Below are 5,753 nucleotides of genomic sequence, written 5' to 3'. Positions count from 1 at the left end.
TAGGTTAGTTTTGCATTTGATTCAAGTTTGGGTATAGGTTTGGGTTAAAATCAAGTTGTGGGTTAGTTTTGGCAAAAACCCCTTGATTTTAAGCTCTTATAGATGACTTACAAACTATTATAATAATTTAAAATATACAATAAGCCAAGATAAATAATTTGATAAATGTTTATATAGATGATTTATAAAACATATAATATGAACTTTAGGAGATGTTAATGGTTATTATGATAATTTATATAAAATATAATGTTTTTAAATAAGAATATAAAATTATTATATTGATTTTTATAAACTGTTTGTCGTTTATTATTTTATGTATTTTTTAAATATAAAAATGATCAATTTATTTCTCTTTCTATAATTTCAACAAATAGTTACCATAAATCATTATTTGTAATATTATTATGTAAATTATTTGGCAAGTGATATTAATTGGTGTAGACTTACTTTTTTTTTTAGATCTAATTAATATAAATAAAAATTAAAAATCATCTACCAATTAAATTATAACAATTTTGTACGAGTTCACCTATGATCGACACATAAGCAAAAATCACTAAATTGACTTCTCAATTAATATACAGTAGGATATTGAATTTAGGTATCAGTGTGTGTATATATATCTATCTCTTTTATGCATATATCTTACAAACAACATTGGTTGTATTTTGTGATTTAATATAACAAAAAAGAGTTACTACAGATTGAAGAGGATCGTCAAGGCTATTCAAAGGTTGGAGTTTGTACTAGCATTATAACGCATATATATATATATCTAACTAGGGTCGGTCTACGCTACGCGCGAGATATACTTTATATGTGATGTATATAAATATATTATTGTATATTTTCATTATATGTGTTTTATGTTAGCAATTCATAGAGTTCTTTCCACCATCTGCATGTACAAAGTCCATATGTCTTTGTTTGTGCCTCATATATTTCACCATTAGCTTACACGAAACCCGAGATAATCATATGCTAAGTGAGATTTTACATGGATTACAACTCCAAATGAAATTTCTATTGCTAAAACATAAAACATGTGTAAGATTCAATCATGAGTGGATTTTCTATAGTATCACTGAGTAGTCGAGGATAAACACTCTTATTTCTTTGTTGATATTATAAAGTTTGAATAATTTGTTTCTTTAGGAAGAAAAAGAAGACAATGGTTGAGTGCTGATGGGTACCAAATACCATCACTTGTTCCTTTCAGCAATAGCTGCAACTCGACTGACTTGTTGTAATATTTATCCTAGAATTGCATATCCTCAATGTAAATTATCTAATCCTGAAACATGAGAAGAAGAATTATAAAGGAAAGATTAGAGTTGTTACAGAAAAAGGACAGATTAGAAAGAAGAAGAGATAACATTTTAAATCCAATCCCTTAGTTATTTATTTAACTCTTCAATTTCCTGAAGCCCGCTTGAGAAGGGGCACACCAACTGAAGAAAGAAACCAAACAAACAGGTTTATGAAGAAGATAGTTCTACTAAAACAAAAAAAAAAAAGACAGAAGCTTACAAACAACAATCCGAACAGGAATCGAGCACCACCAAACACAGCTTTAAAAATGTATCCATAAATTTTCGAGACAGCTAACAAACTAAGAAAATGATTCCAACGAAAATCAGGACAGAAAAAAATTGACATACCCGTTATACTTAGGAAATCATTGAAGCATTTCAACCACCTAATCTTTTCGGCAGTTGAACACGGCCAAAGTTTTCACCCGCGCCAAGCCTAGCGATTAAGTCCTTAGTTGATTCAGTTTCTTTCTGCTGTTTTTCCCAAGCTGCATTCTGAGTTTCAATCACTCTACCTTTGAGATCATATATTGACAGTAGTTACCCTCGAATGTTCTTCTAACAGCCATCTCGGCTTCCACAATTTTGGTACACAACTGATCAAGAAGGCTCTGTCGTGTGAGATTATAACCATAGGCATCTCTTTCTTTTGAAAATAGCCTTCAAGCCATTCAATAGTATCAAGATCCAAATGGTTTGTAGGCTCATCAAGTAGCAGCAATTCTGGATCCTATTCACATAAACACACAATTCAGATTAGCTTCTAAATGCAGACCATTCAGTGTGTGTTTATTCTGTTCCTACCTGAAGCTGAATATTTCTGAGTGACATTCTCATTTGCCATCCACCGCTAAACGAAGCCACAAGCCTATCAGCATCCTCTGGTACAAACCATAACCCCAGTATCAGCTTACTAACTTTAACTTAGACCATGTCTAAGTTCACAGCTTGAGATCTTCTCTGCAACATATCAAACTCGTCTAAGAACCTTCCCATATACAGAGCCTTCAATAACCTTCTGAATTTTCTCCAGCTTCTTGGTTATCTCCATCTCTTCCTTGAAATCACCCATGAACTCTAACGTAACCTGAATCGGGTTCTTGATGATCCTGAGCTGGGTCGTCTTCCCCCGCTCCGCTAAAGCTTACTAGCCCTGCTCTCTCTCCTCTTTTCACTTCCCAAGTAACGTACTTGAGCATAATGACGCCTTTGGAGCTCTTCCTTATGTTCTCTAGTTTCACACTTGAGCAAACCATGGAAGCGCTGTTGATCGAGATAGATATCTGAATGGAAGAGTACAAGAAAACTTTTTTAAAAAATGAACATGATATCTAATATTGGAAAACCTGAGAATATCTAGATTAAACAGTTGAAAATTTATGAATGGCAAGACCCGAAATTGAAAAAAAAAAACAATATACTTGAGATTCAAGAGCAGAAACCCACGGAAAACATTTAAAAAATAATAAATTTTAGATCTAAGATCGGAAAACCTTGGCATCTAGGAGAAGCATATCGACTCCCCACCACGTTCGACGTTTCTAGCTTCCCAAAAAATCAGTAGCCTCACTTCGAGGGTGGAAGAAGAATGGCCAGCTTTCAAATCACGAAGAACACATGAATTAACCATCATACTGCAAATAAGTTTTTAGGATTATCACGAACTGTGAAGACAATGTTTAAAGGATGAAGTCTTACCTGTTTATAAGTGGAGAAACACCGACTCTGACATGGATACGTATCATCGAATGAGGGTGTCGTGCTTGACGGGAATTGAGGGAGTTAAGAAGATTAGTAACATCATTGAATCCAGACAAATCGAACCATCTCTGATGATTCATTCAGTGAAGACGAAAAAACGAAATCTCACCATGACACAGAGTCTCCTCGAAATGATTCCTCCGAGACGACATGCTGAATCTCCATTGCAGGCTAAAGACGTCGCATATTGGAGGACAGATCGAAGAAGGTGAGTTCGAAGAAGACAATGAACCCTAAGTTTATACGCAGAAACCCCATCGCCTCTGAGACGCAAGGATCGCATTGAAGGCACATAGTGGAGGTACCAATCAATGGTAGTAAAGGCTGAACCGTTTCTCTGCGGAAGGTACCGGAAACGTCAAGCCAGTGTGGAGGCGACGACCTCCCGACAACGCGATCTAGGGTTCCTCTCTCACCAGAGAACGGGCCTTTTCCGTTAATGATAACCGAAGCCCAAACAACCGAGACCGTATAAAAAAAAACTCAGCCCGTCTCGAGGCAGAGATCGGGACACGCGTCACCCATATATTGAAGTAGTTTCCAAGTGGCATCACAGGAGGCTCACCAACATCTTTATATATATATAGATTTTGGTTAATTGAATGTAGATGCTAATTATTGACTACTAAGAAATATATTGTTGTGTTATTTTACAATATATTTTATACTACATTGTATCTACAGTTATGGAGAAGATCGCATGTTAATATGTAGTATGTACCAGTCAAATTTACTTTTGGTAATATCCCTTGTATTTTGTTCTAAAAAAAAAAACCTCTTATATATGTATTGATCTCTGATATCTCAATACAATATTGTAGATGAAAAAGGCAAGAGATAAGGAGTAGTAGGCTTGTGATATTTGTAAATTTATGCCAAAATAACTAGGATCCACATGTTGAGTCCAATTAAGTATCTCTAACTAAGTAACATTCACATGCACTCTTCACGACCCTTTAATTTATCATAAGTAGGTACACATTAATAATAAAAAGCATACATATACTTTCTTTCTTTTTTATGCACAAGCATACATATATTTCATAAGAAATCCTTAGACGAAAATGCATATCATTTTTTCAAAACTATTAAAACGATATTGTAGTACATCTTAATTGATAAGTAGAATACATTCTAAAGATATTTAGAAAATATAGCACATAAAAAAACACTTTAATTGTGTCTTTCAATCATTGGGTCACTGTTTGGTGGATAAATATCATTGTACACCGTGTCATTGTTTAGACCAACCGCAACGGTGGTCCGTCACGGGTCCGTGGCCCAAATCCTTAGCTTTTTTACAATTAAAAAATTATTAATTGGGCTCAGCTTTAGACGGATCGGTACGGATCAGTCCGTAAATAAGGCTTCAAAGGATCAAGTCCTTACTGCACGTGGCGTCTGATGGATGGCCCGGCGAGATGTTATGTTGGGTTATGTCGAGAAAAAAAAACATTCGCGACCGAAGGTGAGAAAAAAAATCAGAGCTCTCGACGAAAGGCGATTTCTCTCCATCTTTGATTTCTCTCCATCATCGATCTTCAAAGGTAAATAAACTAATTCTGTGGTAGATTTAAGGATATGTTAGCTTCCATGTTGTTCTCGAAGGATCAAGTCCTTACTGCACGTGGCGTCTGATGGTTGGCCCGGCCAGATGTTGTGTTGGGTTATGTCAAAAAAAAAAAACATTCGCGACCGAAGGTGAGAAAAAAAATCAGAGCTCTCGACGAAAGGCGATTTCTCTCCATCTTTGATTTCTCTCCATCATCGATCTTCAAAGGTAAATAAACTAATTCTGTGGTAGATTTAAGGATATGTTAGCTTCCATGTTGTTCTCGTCTCCCTCTATGCTTCGTATTTCCTTTGAATCAATTTGGGGATTTCTTCCATTTATGGTTTCAAAAATTTTGTGGTTTTGAAATTGTTTTCAAATCGTTTTCAAATCGTTTTCAATTGGGGATCTTTTGGTTTGTAGTTAGGGTTTCAATCGATTTAGTTAGCTGGAAAACTCATCACATGTTTTCGGTTTCAATTCATTTTCGTTTTCGTTTTCGGTTTCAATCGATGTAGTTAGGGTTTCAATTCGTTTTTGGTTTCAAAACGTATCTGTATGGTTTCCTGTGGCTTATATTTTTCTGGTTTCAAAACGTATTTGTACGGTTTTCTGGTGGCTTAATGTGTAGCTAATAAATTGTTTAGTTGATCATATATGTAAGTTAATGTGTTCTTAAACTCCCTAGTGAATGTGTTCTTAACATAGTTTCTGGTTTTTTGTGCAGGCCAACGAACATGGGACAAGACTATAGCTACACGCAGCCTTCATCAGAGGAGTTCGACATCAACTCTTTACTTGAAGCAGAAGCTGCTCTCTACGGGGATGAAGCTCAGAGTAGCTACATAATTGCAGAGGCGGATCAGTACCCACCAGAACCTGAGGCTGATGAAGGAATACCGAGGACATGCTATTGCGGTAGTGAGGTTGTTGTTGAAACCTCGTACACTCGTAAAGATCCAGGAATGAGGTACTTCTCCTGCAACAACACTACAAGAAAACACATGCTTATGAGACATTTATGCATCAAGCAGATTCAACACCGCTCGCCCAAGAAAGTGGTAAGATGTTCTGTCCTTGTCGGAAATGCAACAATTCGAAACTGGCAAACCGTGAAAATGTTT

General features: G+C 35.8%; 1 long non-coding RNA gene across 3 annotated transcripts; it reads right to left on the bottom strand.

Moving 5' to 3' along the window:
- Window positions 1–1,100: 1,100 nt before the first annotated feature.
- Window positions 1,101–3,531, bottom strand: LOC106329471. 3 transcript variants are annotated; one of them, XR_001267826.1, is made up of 5 exons: window positions 3,015–3,531; window positions 2,810–2,912; window positions 2,121–2,599; window positions 1,665–2,046; window positions 1,101–1,297 (listed from the first exon to the last, which is right to left on the bottom strand). It is a non-coding gene; the product is annotated as an uncharacterized LOC106329471 (long non-coding RNA). The 3 variants fall into 3 exon arrangements; XR_001267825.1 differs by having other exon boundaries at window positions 1,108–1,454; XR_001267824.1 differs by lacking the exon at window positions 1,101–1,297 and having other exon boundaries at window positions 1,969–2,046; window positions 3,015–3,078; window positions 3,187–3,531.
- Between the last annotated feature and the right edge of the window lie 2,222 nt (window positions 3,532–5,753).

This window comes from Brassica oleracea, chromosome C3 (assembly GCF_000695525.1).
Source record: "Brassica oleracea var. oleracea cultivar TO1000 chromosome C3, BOL, whole genome shotgun sequence".
NCBI classification, from domain to species: Eukaryota; Viridiplantae; Streptophyta; class Magnoliopsida; order Brassicales; family Brassicaceae; genus Brassica; species Brassica oleracea.
This window is presented reverse-complemented; position numbering and strand designations above follow the sequence as displayed.